At 40.1% G+C, this 24609-nt stretch overlaps 1 protein-coding gene across 3 annotated transcripts in view; it reads left to right on the top strand.

Annotated features, from left to right (window-relative positions):
* The window catches only part of LOC134205756 (cadherin-86C), a 768251-nt gene that overhangs the window by 86206 nt on the left and 657436 nt on the right, over window positions 1-24609 (top strand). The window contains exon 1 of one of the 3 annotated variants that reach the window (XM_062681321.1): window positions 2795-3001. The exons of the other annotated variants lie outside the window; for them this stretch is intronic. The gene's annotated coding sequence lies outside the window, so the exon portion shown is untranslated. Of the gene's footprint in view, window positions 1-2794; window positions 3002-24609 lie in introns of those variants that run through there. 3 annotated transcript variants of the gene reach the window in all.

Consider the following 24609-nt stretch of genomic DNA (forward strand, 5'->3'; position numbering starts at 1 on the left):
TCATTCGAATTTTCCTTCGGGAATTCATTAGAATTTCCCTTCGGAAATTCATTCGGATTACCCTTTGGAAATTCATTCGAATGTCCCTTCGGAAATTCATTCGAATTTCCCTTGGTAATTCATTCGAATTTTTCTATGGAAATTCATTCGAATTTCCCTTTGTAATTTATTCAAATGTCCCTTGGAAATTCATTTGAATTTTTCTTGGAAATTCATTTGAATTTTTCTTGGAAATTCATTTGAATTTTTCTTGGAAATTCATTTGAATTTTTCTTGGAAATTCATTCGAATTTTTCTTGGAAATTCATTCTAATTTTATCTGGAGATTCAAACGAATTTCCCCCTGAGATTCATACGAATTTCCCCCGGATATTCATTCGAAATTCTTTCGGAATTCATTCAAATTTTCCCTTCCAAATTTCTCCTGGAAATTCATTCGAAGTCCTCGTGGAAATTTTCAAATATGTTTGGAAAGCACAAAGGATTGTTAGCCAGTGTTAGAGACGAGTAACAATCTGGGGCTCAATTTAGTAAGAAGTTTTATAGTTATTTGCAGAAAAACAGAAAATTTGCAAATCGAATGGATTTGCATATCTTGTCCATTTTATAAACGAACATTTGAAACCTTGACCTGCATCAGTCAGTGGCGCCCAACTTCATTTAATTATAACAACCATAATCAATGGTCATTCCGTATGTAGACCACCCCGATTAACTTCCTCGGTACAAACTGAAGGACGACTCGCAAACGGGGCTTCCTTATCAAGCTGTTCCCAATTTTGGAGTCCGATTTAAAGCACCGAAAAAAGCGAAAGAGGGAACCATCGTAAACACACCTGTTTTCCGCTCCAAAAACTCCGACTGGACGGTGAAGGTCATCAGTTCCACGAATGGGGGCAAACCCTCAGTAGGGTAATAGATATCTCCGTTTATCTTGATGACTCAAATTCCACCTCCCGGTTCTGTAGGCACGGATTCGTATTTATTTACATCATGCTAGCGGTTCTAAACGAGGGGTACGACACTACAACATGAAACCACCGCAGTAATGAGTGGAAAGTCGCTGTCACTCGCTTTCAAAACCAAAGGAAGACCGGAGATAGTAAACAAAATCGTATCGTTTTGCTCCGCTTGTTATGGAGGGGGGTTGTGCGGTACGAGCAGCTCCCACCCCCCGTAAAGCTCAGATTGCGTAAAATATCGTGTAAACAGCATTTGTCACCGCCGCCAATTGTCCCATCCGCGTCCCGCACTGCAAGCATGGAACGAGGGGTGTGACAATCCCACGTCGAGCACTGCTGCGGTGGATCATTAAAGTAGCATTGGGCAACCCCTTTCGGGTTCGCTTCTTCGAGACCGCGCGGGTGGAGTTGCGTGTGAACAGTGTAATAGTCATAAATCGTTTGGTATATATTATTTTCTGTTTAATTTGCCGGTCTCGTAGCTGTTCCGCCCATCTTCCTTGTTTATTTTTCTTACTTTCGGCCACTACCGCGATCGCAAAGCTCTCATGCGGCCAGTTATAATGTTTATACTTTTATTACCTTTTATAGCCGCGTCTTGGCGCGCGAAGTGAGCCGGACGATGGACGCGGCACTCAGCAGCAGAGCAGAACGAATAGGATGAAGTTTTTCATTCGGTTTCTTTCTGATTCGCTGACGAGTAGGCGGTGGTGGCGACTGGCCAATCCAATGACGCGACGAAGTCCGAATCGTCCGAATGCTTTTGTTGCCATTATCCGGTACGCTGCGTCGCCGCGTCCGTGCGTGTGTTCTTTGTTTGTTTTCATTATTGTTTGGTTTTGCTTTTCCCGTCGCTTTTGTGTTGGTATATCAGTACAGCAATTTATTAACTGGTAGATTTTAAAAAGTACCAATAACATTTTTTTCCGCCTGACTCGAAACAGTTTGGGGGTAGCAACACATTCGCCTCGCGGCGACAACACGCTGTGACGAATGAGATATCGTTATTTGTTTTGCCGCAGATAAAATGCAAAATTTTTTGACAGCTTTCCGGGGGGTTATCCACGCGTGGACGGAATTCCGATGCATGTCGCGTGCGAGCTGCATATGTTTTCTGAATGACGCGACACACTGTGAGTGACCGTGAGTGGTCAGTAGCGGTCAGCGGCGCCGGCGTTGAACGTCGGGCTACTTCGCGCGATTTTCCGTCGGCAGCGGCCGTCACATCCCTGAGTGACGGCGAGTCTTCCCGAACTGTGCGTTGTGGTCACCGAGGTTACCATGGGGATGCCTTGATGGAAGTAGCATGGCATGCCCAGGTTTCCGGTGACATAGATTTGTTGGGATTGCCTATTAGGATGTTGCCCGCTGCAAGCTTGAACAGATTAGAGCCTCGGCAGGTCGTGCAAACAGGCGTATTATATTCAATGCAACGGTGGGTTCACAATGTCCGTTCCATGAGGATCAAATCAAAGTGGATCAAGAACGGTTGATAGGAATTTCCGTTCCATTTTCGCGGCGCAGTCACAACGGTTGACGACGACTATAGGATTACAAAAACCGATGTCCTGCGATGACCACTGGTCAGAAGTGGCTCGGCTACTGTGCGGTTCGGACGCGAGAACTTCGGAACGCCGGGTGCTGTCGATTGTTAGAGCTCGCGCGTGTCTCTTCATTTCCTTGGGTTCTTCCCATCATTAGTGGCCATTCTATGCGGTTACTGTATTTTGGGCAGAGGAATTGTGTACTCAGTGTGTATCAATTGCTTGAAGGAGGTTAATTGGATTATTTGGAGTTGCGTCCGTTGCTGTGTCGTGTTGGGCTGTGATGGCGTACCAAATTGTTTCGCCGCTCGATGGATTTGTCTAATTATGACGAAGAATATGCTGTGCACTGTGATTAGTTAATTTGGATGAAGAAAACGAGTTAGTGCAAAGATCAAAAGGAATCAAACTCGTTAGCACACAGTTAGCAGAAACCTCAAGGAATACTTCCGGGCATCCATCATCGAGGCAGTCGTGAAAACGGAATACAAGAAAGTATGAACCAGCAAGAAATTCTATTAGTCATCTTCTAAAATTACTTAAGCTGCACAACTTCAACCTGAACGCTGCCACAACGCGAAAATCAGGACATGGCGTAGATTGTTTATATTCGCATAACAGTCCCACGTCAGCTTTTGGTGGCTTGTATTCATCGAATGAATCGGTAAAATTTGTTCATATAAAAAGGATTGATCCTTTCTGGAACAAAATAGTAAAAGGCGTCTTCAATAATGGATGCCAGCCTCACTGTATACTATGGAGAGTATAAGATTATTCACTTCTGTTAAGTCATTATGTAGTAATTATGAAACAGGAACTGTTTTTTTTTAATTCAATAAATTAAATATTGCTATGAATCAGAGACGTTTATTTGACTTTAACAATTCAAAGTTACAATAAACAGACATTGGACTATTATGCGACAAGGGCCAGTTATGCCATTCAATCACTGCACGCGACATTTCCCCATTCGATGCTATCAAACGACCGAACGGGCAGCTATTCTTATAGACAGCCAAGCGACATGCAAACAACGTTCCTTCCTTCCACAGGACCTACTTGGCTTTTCATGGCAGACTAGATTTCTTACGAGCAGCGCGCCGGTAACCATCCTGGCAAGCCATGCCGTCGCTGCTGCTGGTCAAGAAATCACTGAAATAGAATCCACCCTTCTTCCGTTCTCCGTCTACTGCACCCGGTTTCGGTTTCGCCGGGTCGCACCGTGTGGGGTTCTGCTCTGCGGCTATTCGGGCCGGAGAACGCAAACCTGACGAAGAAAAGTGAAACTACACAAAGTGCTCCCTGGCAAATAAGCAGGTCAAAGTTGAATGAAATCCAACGCGTTGGACGGTCCCCCTTTCTTCGGATTGACCATTCGGTCAGAGGTGGACTCGGGAATCTTTTTTTTTTGTTTGCTATATTATTGACAAGCTTGTTGTGCCCCGCCGTTTAAACTACCAATTGCCGTTTGATGCGATTATGACGAGTTGACAGCACGGATCTATTTGTTTGCTTTGTGAACTTTAAACTGGGGCGCCTCCACCCTTTTCGCCGAGGAGAAAGTGTTGCCTAATGCGAGAAAGGGGACGCCTTTGCGCTCGTTAAGCTGTGAATTGGATCGCAGCTGGATGAAAAGCCGATTGAGTGAAGTGTTTTTTTTTCCTACGTGGTGCGTTGCATTGGCGTTAGGTGTTGATTGTTGCGAGTTTGACCCTGTGCAATGATAAAGATTTTTTTTGTTGAAGTGTGTTATTATGGAAAATAGGAAGACGTTGTGAGTCGCCACCGAAAACGCAGATTCTCAGAAGAAGGAAATCAGTGGATTCAAGTTTTGAAGACTTGTTTTTTTATGATAATGTTCTACACCTGTATAGGTTTAGCTGTGTATAATGAAAGTTACGCAGTGTTCGCCAAAATCTGTAAAAATCGTTTGGAATAATCTTAAGGACACTCCTCATGGAATCCAAATTTCAAATGACTCACCGCCAAGGATGTTATCGATCATTTAGTAATTTGCGTTCGATCATTTAGTAGTTTGTCAATAGCTCATTCCAGAAGCTAAATTTCAAAATTTGTTGTATGGTGGACTTCTAGTGCGAAGGTTTATCTACAACTTTGCCTAATGGTTTGCTGTTATAATTCAACTAATAACGAAGTTATAGCGCTAGTTGCAGTAGCTTTAACTAAATGATTGGCATTTTTTTATCATTTAGTCTAAGTTACTGAAACTATTATAACTCCGTTACTAGTAGAGTTCAAACAACAAACCACTTGGCAGAGTTGTAGAAAAACCTTCGCACTAGAAGTCCACCATACAACACATTTTGAAATTCAGCTTCTGGAATGAGTTATTGACAAACTACTAAATGATCGAACGCAAATTACTAAATGATCGATAACATCCTTGCTCACCGCTCGATACGGAAGGAACGAACAACTCTCATTTTTATTAATTTAGCTTTGCAGCGTCGCAGCATGCATGAAATAATAAAAATGACAGTTGTGCGTTACTTCCGTACACGTAAAAAAATAACCTTATATGTTATGGCAAAAAACCATTCGAAAATACTTATACTCTTCATTATGCCACTTAATGAATGATCCCACATCAAAAAGCTAATAACATTCGTAAGTTAATGAAAAGTATAAGTTTCGGAATGTATGTGACTAATGCGATGTATAAGTTTTTTCTTATACATATCATTAGGCGCCTACTTTGGCAAAAAAGTATTAGAAATGTAAATAATAAATAACATTAATTTTTTGTACGTGTATCGAGTGGTGTGCCCTTGAAAACGCGAGTACTTTGAAATTTGGATTCCGTAAGGAATGCCCTTAAGGACACTTACCATTGAGTCCAAATAACAGCAGTGGGTATGGCTTACTTACTCATGCAGCCAAAATATTGCACTTACCTTATTAAATTTATCTAATTACCTGAAATGTTCATACTACACGTAAAAAAATTTAATGTTATATATTATTAAGATTTCTAATACTTTTTTGCCAAGGAAGGCGCTTAATGATGTGCATTAAAGTAAAAACTTATACATCGCATTAGTCACATACATTCCGAAACTTATACTTTTCATTAACTTATGAATGTTATTAGCTTTTTGATATAGGATCATTCATTAGGTGGCATAATGACGAGTATAAGTATTTTCGAATGTTTTTTTCCATAACATATAAGGTTATTTTTTTACGTGTACTCAATTCAAAATAAAGAAGAAACGCATGATTTTTCAAGCATAATTTCTCTAATCCGTGCTACTCAATAATTAGTAATAATTTTTCTAATCCGTGCTACGTTTTTGCTAATCGCCACCAACAACCCAGCGCCAGCGGCTGTTTACATTTCGATGCTGGACACTTTCTTCAATTTTTCTACTATTGGCCCTATAGCTAAAAGTTATCAGCTTACCTGGGTTCTGCCAAACCACATCAAGCGGCTTTTTGACTGGCGTCTAATATTTTCGCAAAAGGCAAACGGAAATCATTTCATGTCAATTAATTCTTTCGTTGTGAGATGTCCCCAGTTATGAGGTTGAGCGATATCCGATGATTTGTTTTCAATTAAATCTGTTAAAGAATGCTTGGGCAGATTTTTTTTGTTTAGACTGTGTGTGATTTGGCAGAACCCTGGCCAACTACCTAGCATTAAATTTTGTAAACTAATAACTAATAATTTTCTTATCACATGGCAAAAGACTGCAATGTTATGTGTGCGTCGAGGCAATGATTTTTTGTCTGTCTGTCTACACACACATAATTATTTTCACCGGGCTCGGTAACCAAATTACCGATTTCTCAACAGTTGAACTCTCGGTAGTCACCTCAGTAAATAATATCAATGGTTTACCGAGCTCTCGGTTCAGTACGCTCGAAGGCGAAATGTCAAATATTACTGAGCATATCAGTAATCATTACCGAACACTCGGTAAAAAAGCGCAGATGGATCTTCCTTGAAAAAAACTGGGCTCGGTAATAAAAAAAATGCAAAAAATATAATTTAGTGTTACAGTATTGATTCCACTACTAAATCAAACAATATGAAACACCGAGTGTCGATATATTTGGTTTTATTCTGAAACTATAGATAAATAAAAGGAGGAGGAGGAGATGGAACAGCTGTGCCGTTCTCAAGATACACGCAAGTTCTATCAGAAGCTCAACGCATCCCGCAAAGGCTTCGTGCCGCGAGCCGAAATGTGCCGGGATAAGGATGGGAGCATCTTGACGGACGAACGTGTGGTGATCGAAAGGTGGAAGCAGCACTACGAGGAACATCTGAATGGCGCTGAGAGTACAGGCAGTGAAAGTCAAGGCAGCGGAGGAGATGACTACGTCAGTTCAGCGGACGATGGAAGCCAACCAGCCCCCACCTTGAGGGAAGTTAAGGATGCCATTCAACAGCTAAAGACCAATAAAGCAGCTGGTAAGGATGGTATCGGAGCTGAGCTCATCAAGATGGGCCCGGAAAGCTGGCCACTTGCCTGCACAAACTGATAGTCAGAATCTGGGAAACCGAACAGCTACCGAAGGAGTGGAAGGAAGGGGTTATATGCCCCATCTACAAGAAAGGCGACAAACTGGAGTGTGAGAACTTTCGAGCGATCACCATCCTTAATGCCGCCTACAAAGTGATATCCCAGATCATCTTCCGTCGTCTGTCACCATTAGTGAACGAGTTCGTGGGAAGTTATCAAGCCGGCTTCGTTGACGGCCGCTCGACAACGGACCAGATCTTTACTGTACGGCAAATCCTTCAAAAATGCCGTGAATACCAGGTCCCAACGCACCATCTGTTCGTTGATTTCAAGGCGGCATACGACAGTATAGACCGCGTAGAGCTATGGAAAATTATGGACGAGAACAGCTTCCTGGGAAGCTTACCAGACTGATCAAAGCAACGGTGGATGGTGTGCAAAACTGTGTGAAGATTTCGGGCGAACACTCCAGTTCGTTCGAATCGCGCCGGGGACTTAGACAAGGTGATGGACTTTCGTGCCTGTTGTTCAACATTGCGCTAGAAGGTGTCATGCGGAGAGCCGGGTGTAACAGCCGGGGTACGATTTTCAACAGATCCAGTCAATTTATTTGCTTCGCGGATGACATGGACATTGTCGGCCGAACATTTGCAAAAGGTGGCAGAACTGTACACCCGCCTGAAACGTGAAGCAACAAAAGTTGGACTGGTGGTGAATGCGTCAAAGACAAAGTACATGCTTGTGGGCGGAACCGAGCGCGACAGGGCCCGCCTGGGAAGCAGTGTTACGATAGACGGGGATACCTTCGAGGTGGTCGAGGAATTCGTCTACCTCGGATCCTTGCTAACGGCTGACAACAACGTTAGTCGTGAAATACGAAGGCGCATCATCTGTGGAAGTCGGGCCTACTACGGGCTCCAGAAGAAACTGCGGTCGAAAAAAGATTCGCCACCGCACCAAATGTGTCATGTACAAGACGTTAATAAGACCGGTAGTCCTCTACGGACATGAAACATGGACAATGCTCGAGGAGGACTTGCAAGCACTCGGAGTATTCGAGAGACGGGTGCTTAGGACCATCTTTGGCGGTGTGCAAGAAGACGGTGTGTGGCGGCGAAGAATGAACCATGAGCTCGCCCAACTCTACGGCGAACCCAGTATCCAGAAGGTAGCTAAAGCCGGAAGGGTACGATGGGCAGGGCATGTTGCAAGAATGCCGGACAGCAACCCTGCAAAGATGGTGTTCACTTCCGATCCGGCAGGTACGAGACGGCGTGGAGCGCAGCGAGCGAGGTGAGCAGACCAAGTGCAAAACGACTTGGCGAGCGTGGGGCGCATCCGAGGATGGAGAGATGCGGCCTCGAACCGTGCATTGTGGCGTCAAATTGTTGATTCAGTGTTATCTGTTTAGATGTTAACTAAATAAATGAATGAGATAAATAAAATACAAATATATACAAATTTTCATAGTTATAAATCATTTATTCTAAAAAAAACACCTAAAGCTGTTTTTCTTCTTGCAAGCTGCGGCCCTGTGCAACTGAACTGAATACATGTTCGGGGGTCACCTTGGTCTCAGTTGTGCTGAAAGTTCATATTGAAATTATTTCACAAACGAAATTTGTAAAAACTTGTTAAGATATCGTTTAAATTATAGGTACTTACAATTTTTCCACTGGAACAGAATGAAGTCACCGATTCTCTCGAAGAAAATCTACGAGTACAGAGAATGGAATATGGCGCCACATTGAGCGTCACGTAACTCCATCGGAAACCGAGAGCTCGGTAAATGACCCACAGAAAGCTCAGCAAAATATATATTTTTTACTGAGTGATCGGTATTTCTTTTTTGACAAGTGTTGAATGATGTAGTTTACAGAATTGCTCGGTAATTTACAATACCGATGTTCAGTATTGACAATAGATTTGCTGAGACTTCGGTATAAATTATTATAGAAAACAGTAAACTTTACAAAATTGACTGATCTTCCGGTAAAAACACAATTTTACCGAGTCAAATCTGTAATAAATATTACCGAGCTGAAATTCTGGATTTAAGTGTGCAGACGGAGAGGCATTCATGCAAACATATTTATACCAAATGGTGTGCATTCGACGGAAATGTACCTTAAGTAATGGCGATTAGTTTACTCTCACAATCTGTCACATCGTATCATTCGTGCGGGGAAGGGTCGTTTGGCCAAAACTCCTTCGGCCGAAAGCCATTTGGCCGAATGCCACCAGGCCGAAGGAACCATTAGGCCGACAGGGTCGTTTGGCCGAGAGGATCATTTGGCCGAAAGGGTCATTAAGTCGAAAGGGTCATTTGGTCGAAAGGGTCGTTTGGCCGAAAGGGTCAGCTTAAAGGGTCGTTAGGCCGAAAGGGTCATTTGGCCGAACAGAACATATGGGCGAATAGGTCATTTGAAAAGTGAGAAATTAGGAATGATAAGAAAGACGTCTCGATTCTCATTCGTCATTTCTTACTTCTCACTGTAAAAAGTGCGAAGCGCGAAAAGAGTAGTGGGACGTCTCACTACCCACTTTGCACTACTCCTTTTTCACAGTAAGAAGTGAAAATTTGATAATTTTAATCTAACTGTGAACTGTTGAACAGAATATGCGCTGATCTCCAGATCGATTTATTCTTGCGATCTTAATAATATCCAGTGATATTCATAAGTTATGCGATCTTAATATAATCCAGTGATATTCATAAGTTATGCGCAAACCAACACGAATTGAACAATAAAAATCTTAATTAATCATTTTTTTCTCGGAAAATTGCATTTTCTCCTAAGGTTAACAGTTTTATAACCTTGTAAGGTACACTGGGGGAAGTGGAAAAGGAAAAATCGATAGTGCATGTATGAATTAGTGTAAAACCAGTTTAAATTATTTTAATGCGTTGAATCAAAATGGGCTATCAAAAACAGTCAATTTTGCACCAACTGTGCGGTAATTCGTTCCATTTTGGTTGCCTGAAATTGATGGAAACATATTTTAAAATTAGGAGTTGTTTTTCCACTTACCCTAGTGGGATGGGGTAAGTGGAAAACCCATGTTACCTTGACCTTCAATAGTGATGAGTAGTTACATATAACTAAAATCAATATGATAATTGCTCTGAGTATCTTTTGTGGAATAATTTCATTACATTAACGGAATAGATCCTCAAGGAATTCTCGTAATAGCTAAGGGATGGCTGGTTTTGCCTTCTCGAACACTAAGTGTACGTAAAGTCTATATGTTCGCCCCAAAGATGAACTTTTTAAAGGAAAAGTGGGACTTACAGGGTTATAAACTAATCAACTTATTTTAACGAATTGAGATGATGTCTGTATGTGCGTATTTGTATGTATATGTGTGCGCAAAGCACGTACAAAATTATCAGCTATTTTTAAGCACTTGTACTTAACCAATTTGTTCGCAAAAAAATTGCATTCAACAGCGAAACTTGTTATCAGGGTGGCCACCGAACCGGGAAAAACGGGAAAAGCGGGAAAAAGACGGGAAATTGAAGTCACCGGGAAAAAAAGCGGGAAAAACCGGGAATTCAGGACATGTACCGGGAAAAAATAATTTTCGTCAAATTACATTCCAAATTCTTTTCAATGATGTTGATATAAGGAGAAAAAAAAACTTTTCAATGTTTATTACTCAGTTGCATTCTGACTGAATTTTTTAATTTCATGGTGTGCATGGTGTGTGATACCTAATTAAGTAGATTCCAAATCCAGTTTGTGTTGTCACTAGATCATTTTGATATCTTATCTACTGACATATATCATGGATATTGTGTTACGAGGCAATTTTTTAATCTTTATTATTGTGAATTTTTATGTTTTAGAAATTCATCACGTAGTTTATTATTATTATACTTTATTAGTGACACTTTACCACTAAAGTGACATTCGTGTCTATTCACGTAGTTACGAGGCAAACTTAGAATCGAATATCGAAATTTTCATTCTTTTAAATGAAAGTATTCATCTTTAGGTTACTCTTCTAATCTCCAAGCTCGTCTTAAGAGGAAAATACTTCTATTATTATTTTAGCAATTTTCAATTGCACAGAATTCGAAAAAAAAAAGAAAAATAAGGTGAATAATATATATTTTGATACATCTTCAAGAGTTGTTTGGAATTATATTCAAAAATTCTACAAATAATAAAAAAAATTCTTCGTGATTTAGTCTGTTATATTTTGAAGTATTACAGTTTAGTATTTTTCCACAACTAACCTAATATAATTTAAGGTTATGATGGTAAAAGATATTCTATAAGATATTTTTTAACTTATTTCTCGGAATATAAAGAATAAGTTCCAAAACCTTGAAAATTGCAATATTTCAATATTCCAAGAACGTTCAAATTTCTTAATAATATATTCAAGATTTTAATTTAATGGATAGAAGACTGGAAAAAAACAAAATTCTAGAACTTAAAATGTAAAGCCGAATAAATTATGAATCGATTGTTTTGATTGCCCAAAATGTGCTTACATTTATTTTAAAAAACAAAATAATGATTTTGATCGGAAACAAAGATTTAAGTCTTCGGGTTAAATCTGTGTTCAAATTAATTGTTTTATAATTAAGCAAACATTAAAAAAATCGGTTGTACTATATGATACTATTTTCACTGCTTTCTGTGAACATTATGCTCTAAGAAGAAAGAACCTTAATTGACTGGCATGCAATGTCAATTGGCTCTGTCAAAAGCTTACAAAAGTTTCGCAGCCAACAAAAAAATACGACGGTTTTGCAACTAACAAAAGATTCAAACCATTTTCATCAGGTGCTAATGTGGTATTATCATATTGATTAAATATCATGGTCACGAGGCGCACAATTTCAATGTGTCTCCTGATTTGATGCATTTCGCATAACACGTTGTTGGTAATTTAATGTATTTATTTCAAAAGTTCGTTACAAATTATCAGTTGCTATTATTACAAATTATAAAACTAAACTCCGATATGGTCAAAAAATAGAACACCTAGTTAAGGTCCAAAAACTCTTTTCCAATTTTTTTTCAAATTAAATAAAACCGGGAAAATTTGACAAAATTTACCAGGAAAAGCGGGAAAAAACCGGGAATTTGAAAATCGAATTTTAGTGGCCACCCTGTGTTATGAATAAAAATTAATGTGAATTATACAATATATTTACCTATCAGTGCTATTTTTAACTTTCTCATATTTTTTTTCATATGTAAAACATGTGAAAGGCATCAATACCGATAGGTGGATTAATCAGATATTTTCTCATTTATATGAGTCCAATCACCACTGGGATCACAATGATAACAAAGAAGGAACATATTAAGATTCACAGCTATCGAAATAAACCCTGGAGGGAAGAAACAAATTGCTTAATTAGAACATTATCCACTTTCCCCGCAGTGTTCGATACCTGGGGTAAGTGTAAAATCTTTGAATTATTTGCTTTCTTAGTACAAACCACTACCAATTGAATGGGATTAGTTTAATTGTATTATAATGGTCACCTGTGATATAAGTTCACTTGAAAAAAGAACAATTGGTGCAAATAAGAATTGATTGTATAAATGAAAAATTAAATTTTCGCGAAACCTAAAATAACAGTTCAAGCGTTAACCGTGTTAGTGTATGTATTATACAAATTTCAACATAGTATTAGTGTGAGCATCAAAGTATATTCTTGCATAATGTTATGATGTGGTAAAAACTGTAAAGTATGTACAATTCCAATTTTTCGAGTCGATTTTTACACTTACCCCCTTTTTCCACTTCCCCCAGTGTACCTTATACCACTTGACATAAAGTGCTTATTGGGCGTAAAAAGCATGTAAAATTTGAACAAAATCGGACAATCGCCGCCAAAGTTATTGCATTTTTGCGATTTACGAGATTTTTTATATTAACCCTTATCCTCCCTTGATACTTTTTAGGCACTGAAAAATGACTTCAAAAAATCATAACTCCGTTGATTCTCAACCGATTTTGACGATTCACCTACCAAACGAACCGGTTATGTTTCTAGTTTTTAAACCTGGGAATTGGCATTGGCCACCTGGTTCCGGAATAATTTCGGGATCGAGTGGGGTACCTTTTTTTCTCAAATCAAATGACCTTGCTAAAAATTCTAAAACCAATTTTTTTTCAAGTGTTCTACTTCATGAAATTACGAGACATGTTCAATAGTGCGTATTCCAAGGTTTCTTGGTGGGTTTAGACAGGTTCTGCGGCATTCCGGGGACCTTGTTCCCCCGGGGAAGTGGCCACTTTTTGATATGATCTGAAACTCATCGTTTGGCATTCCGACGTCTCAAACTTCATGATTTCGCGGAACGAGCTCAATAAAGTCTAATTCGAGGTAACTTAGTGGTTCTGGTCAGGTTCCGTGGCATTCCGGGGACCTGGTGCCCTCGTGGAAGTGGCCACTTTTTGATTCGATCCGAAACCCATCTGGCGACGTCTCAAACTTCATGATTTTGCGAAACGAGCTCAATAGAGTCTAATATGAGGTACCTGAGTGGTTCTGGTCAGGTTCCGTGGCATTCCGGGGACCTGGTTCCCCCAGGGAAGTGGCCACTTTTCGATTTGATCCAAAACCCATATTGCGACGTCTCAAACTTCAAGATTTCGTGGAACGAGGTCAATAGAGTCTAATTTGAGAAACCTGAGTGGTGCTGGTCAGGTTATGTGACATCCCCGGAACCTGGTTCTACCAGGGAAGTGGTCCCTGTTTTATATGATCTGAAACCCATTTTCCCTCGCTTCAAATTTCAAGATTTTACGAAACGAGCTCAATAGATTCTATTTTGAGGTATCTGAATGGTGTCCGTCAGATTTTGTGACATTCCGAGAACCTGGTTCTCTTGGGGATGTGGGCTTTTTTTGTAGTGATCGTAAACCCATCTCTGGACAAACTTCATGGTTTCACAAGACATTTCCAATAGAGATTTTTTCAAGGTACTTGAGTGGTGCATGTTATGTTCCGTGGCGTTCAGGGAATCTGGTTTACCAGGCAACTTTTTGATGCATTTCAAACCCATCCTGTATCGTATCAAACTTGTGTCATATCAAGATGGAAACTATCCAGAAGTACAAAATTTCTCAGAATACTCGAGAGCATGTACACCATTTTAGAATTTCATGTTTCGTTGGTCACGTTACAGATTACATGATTCAGGATTCAGAATACATAAAGCAGTTTTTTCATCAACGAAGGCACCACGTTACTGGCATAATGAGAAACGTCTGTTCGTTTCATGAGATCATGAAGTTTGAGACGTCGAAATATTGTTCAGTTCAGTTCACATTAAAAAATGACCACATCCCCGGGAGAACCTGGTTTCGCGAAGTCATGAAGTTTGAGACGTCGCAAGAAGTCGTCACATCAAAAAGTGGCCATTTCTCGAGGGAACCAGGATCCCGCAATGCCACGGAACCTGACTAGCACCACTCAAGCACCTTGAAATACACTCTATTGGGCACGTTCCGTGAAATCATGAAGTTTGTGTCGTCGCAAAATGGGTTTCAGATCACATCAAAAAGGGACCACTTCCTTGGTGGACCCAGGTTCCAGGGATGCCACGTAACCTGACCAGAACCACTCAGGTACTTAAAATTATACCCTATAGAGCTCGTTTCGCAAAATCATGAAGTTTGAAACGTTGCAAGATGGGTTTCGGATCAATTAAAAAAGTGGCCACTTCCCCCGGATGAACCGAGCCCCCGGAATGCCACATAACCTGACCAGAACCACTTAGGTACCTCATATTAGACTCTATTGAGCTTGTTTTGCAAAATCATGAAGTTTGAGACTTCGCAAGATGGGTTTCGGATCAAATAAAAAAAAAAGGTCCCAGGTCCCTGGAATACCACGGAACCTGACCAGCAGCACTCAGGTACTTCAAATTGGACTCTACTGAGCTCGTTTCGCAAAATCATGAAGTTTGAGACATCGCAGGATGGGTTTCGGATCAAATAAAAAAGTGGCCACTTCTCCGGGGGAACCAGCTCCCCGGAATGCCACGAAACCTGACCAGAACCACTTAGGTACCTCAAATTTGACTCTATTGAGCTCGTGAATCGTCAAAATCGGTTGAGAATTAAAGGAGTTATGATTTTTTGAAGTAATTTTTTAGTGCCTAAAAAGTATCAAGGGAGGATAAGGGTTAATTTCTTATTATTCGTTTCTTCCTGTAGCTCAGTTATGGCTTCGTTTTCTTGCTTCCGGACATACATCCGGAGGAAGTCCTAGGCGAGACGGTCAAGGTGAGGGCACTCACTACGGAGGTGAATCTAAGGGTTAAAGACCTGGACGAGATCACCGAAGTCGAAGAGCTCGTCACGGCACTGCGGCGACAGTGTGAAATGGAGACGCCCACCGCAGCCGTTCGGCTACGGAAAGGTCCGGCAGGGACGCAGGTAGCATTGGTTCGGCTATCTGCAGCAGACGCCTCAAAGGTAGTCAAGTTAGGGAGCGTCAAGATGGGATGGTCGGTGTGCCCTGTGGGCATATACGAGCAACCCGAAGTTTGCTTCAAGTGCCTGGAACCGGGGCACAAGCAATGGAACTGCAAAGGCCCTGACAGAAGCAATCTCTGCCGACGCTGCGGATTGGGACGTACAGATCCTTGAACAGAAATGACGCGTGAGCTGATTGGTTGCTGGCTTGTTTTTGAGAGATATTACCCCCGAAGGTCTCATTAGTTTATCGTAAACAATCAAAAGTTTCAATCAAATTGACAAATTGCTGGAGAGTTTGCCGAGTCGAACCGATCTCCAAAATCCATCGAAAAATAAAGGCTATATTAACGTCTCACATAATTTCATTTCATTGTGGGCAGCAGGGACTATGTCCAAGGGCTTGACGATCCCTCCCCAGGCCATCTGCGAGTTGTGGCGCCTGCCTAGGATGTGGTGGGGTTTGACAGTGGGCACTGTTAAACCTCTATAAAAAGCTGCATGTATCCGCAAGTAGGCTCCGCCAAAGCGACCGTGTGGCGCTCAAAGCGCACAAGCCCAAGTCCTGGTGTTAGGTGGGACGCTAAACAGCCCTGACACGACGGTCCTCCGACGAGACAGGAGGTTTGCGCAGGCCCAATAAGCCGCCTTTAAAAACAACCATTACGAACGACATAGAAGGTAATACGACTCGATACAATCGGCAACGACTTATGCGACGAATAAATGATCACGATTGGAAGCTTGGAACATGGAACTGCAAGTCGCTAGGCTTCGCAGGTTGCGACAGGATAATCTACGATGAATTACATCCCCGCAACTTCGTAGCGCTGCAGGAAATCTGCTGGACAGGACAGAAAGTGTGGAAAAGTGGGCATCGAGCGGCTACCTTCTACCAAAGCTGTGGCACCACCAACGAGCTGGGTACCGGGTTCATAGTGCTGGGAAAGATGCGCCAACGCGTGATTGGGTGGCAGCCAATCAACGCAAGGATGTGCAAGCTGAGGATAAAAGGCCGTTTCTTCAACTATAGCATCATCAACGTGCACTGCCCACACGAAGGGAGATCCGACGACGAGAAAGAAGCGTTCTATGTGCAGCTGGAGCAGACATACGATGGATGCCCACTGCGGGACGTCAAAATCGTCATCGGTGACATGAACGCTCAGGTAGGAAGGGAGGAAATGTATAGACCGGTCATCGGACCGGATAGTCTGCATACCGTATCGCACGACAACGGCCAACGATGCATAAACTTTGCAGCCTCCCGCGGAATGGTAGTCCGAAGCACTTTCTTCCCCCGCAAAAATATCCACAAGGCCACATGGAAATCACTTAATCAAGTAACGGAAAACCAAATCGACCACGTTCTAATCAACGGTAAATTCTTCTCCGACATCACGAACGTACGCACTTACCTTACTGAATTCGACCACTACCTCGTTGCAGTATGTCTGCGCTCAAAACTCTCGACGGTGATCAACACGCGTCGGAATCGTTCGCCGCGGCTAAACATTGGGCGGCTACAAGACGGTAGACTAGCCCAATACTACGCGCAGCAGCTGGAAGTGGCACTCCCAACGGAAGAGCAGCTAGGCGCAGCATCTCTTGAAGATGGCTGGAGAGATATTCGATCCGCCATCGGAAGCACCGCAACCGCTGCACTAGGTACGGTGGCTCCGGATCAGAGGAACGACTGGTATGACGGCGAATGTGAGCAGTTAGTTGAGGAGAAGAATGCAGCATGGGCGAGATTGCTGCAACACCGCACGAGGGCGAACGAGGCACGATACAAACGGGTGCGGAACAGATAAAACAGATTTTCCGGAGGAAAAAGCGCCAGCAGAAAGATCGAGACTGTGAAGAGACGGAGGACCTGTACCGCGCTAATAACGCACGAAAGTTCTATGAGAAGTTGAACTGTTCACGTAAGGGCCACGTGCCACAGCCCGATATGTGTAAGGACATAAACGGGAACCTTCTTACAAACGAGCGTGAGATGATCCAAAGGTGGCTGCAGCACTACAAAGAGCACCTGAATGGCGATATGGCAGACAACGGTGGTGGTATGGTAATGAACCTAGGAGCACGAACGCAGGACATGCGACTTCCGGCTCCGAATCTCCAGGAAATCCAGGAGGATATCGGCCGGCTGAAAAACAACAAAGCCCCTGGAATTGACCAGCTACCAGGAGAGCTGTTTAAACACGGTGGTGAGGCACTGGCTAGAGCGTTGCATTGAGTGATTACCAAGGTTTGGGAGGATGAGGTTCTGCCGCAGTAGTGGATGGAAGGTGTCGTGTGTCCCATCTACAAAAAGGGCGGTAAGCTGGATTGTAGCAACTACCGCGCAATCACATTGCTGAACGCCGCCTACAAGGTACTCTCCCAAATTTTATGCCGCTGACTAACACCAATTGCAAGAGAGTTCGTGGGGCATTACCAGGCGGGATTTATGGGTGAACGCTCTACCACAGACCAGGTGTTCACAATACGTCAGGTATTGCAGAAATGCCGCGAATATAACGTGCCCACACATCATCTATTTATCGACTTCAAAGCCGCATATGATACAATCGATCGGGACCAGCTATGGCAGCTAATACACGAAAACGGATTTCCGGATAAACTGATACGGTTGATCAAGGCGACGATGGCTCGGGTGATGTGCGTAGTTCGAGTTTCAATGGCATTCTCGAGTCCCTTCAAAACGCGTAGAGGGTTACGGCAAGGTGATGGTCTTTCGTGTCTGCTATTCAACATCGCTTTGGAGGGAGTAATACGAAGGGCAGGGATTGACACGAGTGGTACAATTTTCACGAAGTCCGTCCAGTTATTTGGTTTCGCCGACGACATTGATATCATGGCACGTAACTTTGAGAGAATGGAGGAAGCCTACATCAGACTGAAAAGCGAAGCTAAACGGATTGGACTAGTCATCAACACGTCGAAGACGAAGTACATGATAGGAAGAGGCTCAAGGGAGGTCAATGTAAGCCACCCACCACGAGTTTCTATAGGTGGTGACGTAATCGAGGTGGTTGAAGAATTCGTGTACTTGGGCTCACTGGTGACCGCCGATAACGATACCAGCAGAGAAATTCGGAGGCGCATAGTGGCTGGAAATCGTACGTACTTTGGACTCCGTAACACAGTGTTTTATTTCGTCATTTTCACGATCGAAATTCAAAAACTCGAAAAGTGTTGATTTTGGATATAGGGTTTGTTCACAGAAGTTTCAAGATATTTAGGAGCGCATCTTTCGATAAAAACAGTTTGATGATTAATCCCCCTAAAAGTGAGTTGAGAAAATTATTTTTCCACCAGAATGAGATAGACACATAGTGTCTTCGGCAAAGTTGTAGTAAATGTTAATACGAGCAACTTTGCTGAACATCCCGAGTTTCTATCTCTTATATATAACAAACTTAAGTCGTTTTATGTAAAAACCCCATTAAAATCTTATTTTTCATTCTAACTCTTTCCAATGATTTTTCCCATTTTCCGTCTCTTCTACAAAGTTGTTAAACAAGCAAAATTACATGTTTTTGCTGAACATTGTAACATTCCATCTCACATACAACAAAAGTTATCTCTAAATTATAAATATTTTTAGAGGTATTTTCACTTGTAATTACTCCCTTAATTGCAAAAAGTCGCAAATTTCTTCACGATATGCTGAAAATCGCCTATTTCATTTTTATACTGACATTGAAAAATTTTGTCGACAAGAGTCTTCTCGAATGCTGTGTTAAAAACTTGTAAACCTATGAAAAATCATAATATTTGAATAACTTTTGATTTATAAGAAATAGAAAGTTACAATGTTCAGCAAAAACATGTAATTTTGCTAGTTTGACAACTTTGTAGAAGAGACGGAAAATGTGAAAAATCATTAGAGTTAGTTTAAGTTAAAAGAATGGTTTTGAGGGGATTTCCTCATAAACCGTGTTAAGTTTGTTATATCAATAATATAGAAACTAAGCTTCTTCGCCGCATTTGTTATATCGTGAAATGCAAAGTTTGTAATACCAAAGGAAAAGTTGTTTCCAAATTCAACAGGATTTGAGAAATACCCACAGAAATTTGAATTCTTTGAAATACAATAAATGTACACAGCACACATGTCGAAGCGTTTCTATTTGATTAAAACAGCAGAAACATCTGCTGCAGGTAATTTTTAGGACAAACGAGGAACTGATGCATTGATCAATGATATCGTTGGATTCCATTGTATCAAAAGCCAAGAAGTCGAAGGAAGGTGCTTCCAGAAGATACTAAACTATTTTATTGAAAGTGTGAAAGCGATGACAAAGAGAATGAGGAAATCCCCTCAAAATCATTCTTTTAACTTAAACTAACTCTAATGATTTTCACATTTTCCGTCTCTTCTACAAAGTTGTCAAACTAGCAAAATTACATGTTTTTGCTGAACATTGTAACTTTCTATCTCTTATAAAACAAAAGTTATTCAAATATTATGATTTTTCATAGGTTTACAAGTTTTTAACACAGCATTCGAGAAGACTCTTGTCGACAAAAGTTTTCAATGTCAGTATAAAAATGAAATAGGCGATTTTCAGCATATCGTGAAGAAATTTGCGACTTTTGCAATTAAGGGAGTAATCACAAGTGGAAATACCTCTAAAATATTTATAATTTAGAGATAACTTTTGTTGTATGTGAGATGGAATGTTACAATGTTCAGCAAAAACATGTAATTTTGCTTGTTTAACAACTTTGTAGAAGAGACGGAAAATGGGAAAAATCATTGGAAAGAGTTAGAATGAAAAATAAGATTTTAATGGGGTTTTTACATAAAACGACTTAAGTTTGTTATATATAAGAGATAGAAACTCGGGATGTTCAGCAAAGTTGCTCGTATTAACATTTACTACAACTTTGCCGAAGACACTATGTGTCTATCTCATTCTGGTGGAAAAATAATTTTCTCAACTCACTTTTAGGGGGATTAATCATCAAACTGTTTTTATCGAAAGATGCGCTCCTAAATATCTTGAAACTTCTGTGAACAAACCCTATATCCAAAATCAACACTTTTCGAGTTTTTGAATTTCGATCGTGAAAATGACGAAATAAAACACTGTGCGTAAGACGCTCCGATCGAATAGAGTTCGCCGCCGTACCAAACTGACTATCTACAAAACGCTTATAAGACCGGTAGTTCTCTACGGACACGAGACCTGGACGATGCTCGTGGAGGACCAACGCGCACTGGAAGTTTTTGAAAGGAAAGTGTTGCGTACCATCTACGGTGGGGTGCAGATGGCGGACGGAGGAGGCGAATGAACCACGAGTTGCATCAGCTGTTGGGAGAACTATCCATCGTTCACGCCTTGAAAATCGGACGACTGCGGTGGGCCGGGCACGTAGCACGTAGTCGGACAGTAATCCGGTGAAAATGGTTCTCGACAACGATCCGACGGGAACAAGAAGGCGAGGTGCACAGCGGGCAAGGTGGAGGACGATTTGCGGACCCTCCGCAGACTGCGTGGTTGGCGAAGTGCAGCCATGGACCGAGCTGAATGGAGAAGACTTTTATGTGCAGCACAGGCCACTCCGGCCTTAGTCTGATAATAAATAAATGAATAATTTCATGACGGTCTGATTTGACACCCAGTATACCTTAGGGTAAGACGTTGTTTAATATCAAAAAGGAAAAGTCTGTCCTTTTGACATTCTCAAAAATGGTGGTCCCAAATCGACCCCCTTTCTAAATAGTTCGAAACCGACTTATTTTTTTCACGATTTGCGGACGCTTCGTGAACTGTGTGGTTGGCGACGTGCAGCTATGGATCGATCTGAATTAAAACGACTTTTATGATAATTATTTAATTAAATGTGTTGTGTTTTCGATTTAAATATTGGCAATTTTACTTAAAAAAATGTAATTAGTTGAAAAATAAGTCTGTGCAATTAAGAAATTGGAGGTGGTGATGAACAAAATTAATTAATAGTTTTTAAACCACGAACGGCATTGTAATAGATGGCAACTTTCTGTTCAATCTCACATCTCTCAGATAAATTTCTGATCCAACTAGTAGTCTCATATACGCTAGTGCCGCCAAATGGATGACATTCATTCCTATCAGATCTTCAACATAATGGCTTTGAACCCAACTTTGGGAATAACAGCAACATTTTAAGCCAAAAAGGTGCTGTGCTAATACATTTGGCAGTCTCGAATGCGTCAGCAAATAAATTTAAAAAATAATTATTTCCTTGGCTTTCCCTGCACATAACAAATAAAGGATATCAATGAATTAACTATTTATTCCACTTTTACAAAATTATTAGAAATTATATAGACAAAAGCGTGGTGTCATTTGACGAAATGCCTATTTTCCGATTTTTCGTTGCTTCCGAGTCCACCGGAGAACCAATTTGTGATTCATCAGATCTAACATACAGTCACTCTCAAAATTGAGCGTACAGTATGGATTAGTTGATTACATTCGAAAATTTCAAAGGAAATTAAATGGTTGGCTCGGTTATTTTTAATGCATTTCAATATTCATCCCTTTCTTCAATGTATGCGTACATAAAATTGTTGAATTTTTTTCTCTAAAGTTCATTTATTTGAAAATAATCTCAAAATACGCCTATTAGATGTTACAAAATTGAGCGTACAGCGATTTTTTTTCTAAAAAATTTCTTATTATAAACACGATTAATGTATTTTAATATTGTTTTTCATGATTATACTTATAGTAATAAACATCTTACAAACAAACAACAAACAAATACAAACAAACAACGTCTTATATATGATAGATAATCGAAATCGAGCGAGACATATGATTAATTTGGGAAAATTCAGTCGGAAAATGATGAAAACAGATGTAAACATACAGAGAAAACGACAAATGTTGGGAATGACATAATTCAAATTTAGTATGTCTTTTACTTTAATTTGTTTTAAAGCTCGGTTTTGTCTCAGGTCTATCATTAAGAGTAATATTATTGAATCCGATCATTTACAGTCAAATTCTAAAAGTACAAGGTGTATCTTAAGGTACCGAACATAAATACAGCTTTTCAACCCCGTAGAGCACTTTTGATTTAATATTGAAAAGATAGCTTAAAATCGTAATTTCATAATTGAATTTGGATTAATCTCCACGATCTGTTACCATAAGGGATACAATTGGATGATTTCCATGTGACGAGAAAAAATAAACTTTTTTAAGAGTTCGGCAGCTTATTTAATGATATCTTGGTAAATTTAAATGATTCAACCAAATTTGTTCCTACGATGACTGAGTCTTCAAATATAAAATTACATCTTATAATGTATCCGTGTGCAGCTCTTTTATTAATATCATTATTAATGAGTGTCCTGAGCTTATAAGCTACCCATACATCGACTTTTAAATAAAGTTATACTTAATTTGAAATATGCCATTCCCAACATTTGTCGTTTTCTCTGTATGTTTACATCTGTTTTCATCATTTTCCGACTGAATTTTCCCAAATTAATCGTATGTCTCGCTCGATTTCGATTATCTATCATATATAAGACACGATACCGGTGAAATTCATATCTTGAAGTATCTATTTTGCCCAGCAGCATTGAATTGTTAAATAGCATTGTTTATGCATCTTACTTGTTCGCCATTTTGATTAAAACATGGTTTAATTTCAAAACATTGAATGTTTAAGTAGCGGATGTTTATTATTATAAGTGTAATCATGAAAAAACAATATTAAAATACATTAATCGTGTTTATAATAAGAAATTTTATAGAAAAAAATTCGCTGTACGCTCAATTTTGTAACATCTAATAGGCGTATTTTGAGATTATTTTCAAATAAATGAACTTTAGAGAAAAAAATTCAACAATTTTATGTACGCATACATTGAAGGAAGGGATGAATATTGAAATGCATTAAAAATAACCGAGCCAACCATTTAATTTCCTTTGAAATTTTCGAATGTAATCAACTAATCCATACTGTACGCTCAATTTTGAGAGTGACTGTATGTCCCTCGAATAACTTTTAATTTTGTTTCAAATAATGGAGTTTCAGGCTGTTAAACCTTTTTCAACCTGCGTGATTCGGGAAACCAATTTCCCGTAAAATACATTGTACTACCATGGTAATATTTGTAGACAATTTTTTTTCCATTTGTTTGATGATTTCTGATTGTTCAACAAATTTTGGAAGATTTTATTCTACCTCTTTTACCGTAAGGTGGTTACTAGCGTGAAAAACAATGATCGATGAACAATATCATTGATGCATCATTACTCATCTCTCTTTTCTTTCTTTCTATTTCAGGTAATACATTGGGTATGAATAAGGACCTCACAACCCACATCAATCCTCCTAGTCGTGGCGGTGCCTTGCTTGTGGCAAAGAAACGACATTAAAAGGCATAGTGAGACTCAGAGTGTACGAAAGAGGCAAGAAAAAGATTCGTCTAGGAAATTAGATATTAGTTGACTTTTTTGCAACATTCCTGGTCTCGACCTTAATTACTTCGCTGTAACCGAGAATATTATTTTTGTCATTTGTTTTTCACTAATAATGAATATGTTTCAGAATATAATTGTATATAATAATATCTGTCACACCTTCACTTATTTTGCATTTCTCGGAGCTTGTTTACAGAGTGTCAGAATTAAAATAGATTATCTGGAAATAATATTTACAGTCTAACATCACTGTGATCATTTGTGATATTCTAGTAATATTTTTTTGCCTTTCGTTAGAAATTATTTGCTCGAAAAATCTATTTGCTTATTGGATCCCAACCGAAACCGCAGGTTTATAAACAAGCTTTGTGAATAATCAAACTACGCCAAGCGGCATTTAGTACGTGGATAAAAACAGGCATTGTCATAATTTGAGTTGACATTGTTCAAAATTTGCTTATATTGTCGAACAATATTTATAGGAAAAATCGCGCAACATTTTTCAAATTGGATATTAATACATTTCGGTCAGATTAATGATCAGATTTATATTCGTATTTCGACCTCAACTGTAAGGCCGTCTTTAGTGTCTCGTACTTGACTCGACTATTCGAGTCAAGTACGATACACTGAAGACGGCCTTACAGTTGAAGTCGAAATACGTATCTGTGAAGATTACAACGTGATGGAATTAAACGGAATAGTACGAAACTCG

This window comes from Armigeres subalbatus, chromosome 1 (assembly GCF_024139115.2).
Source record: "Armigeres subalbatus isolate Guangzhou_Male chromosome 1, GZ_Asu_2, whole genome shotgun sequence".
Classification (NCBI taxonomy): Eukaryota; Metazoa; Arthropoda; class Insecta; order Diptera; family Culicidae; genus Armigeres; species Armigeres subalbatus.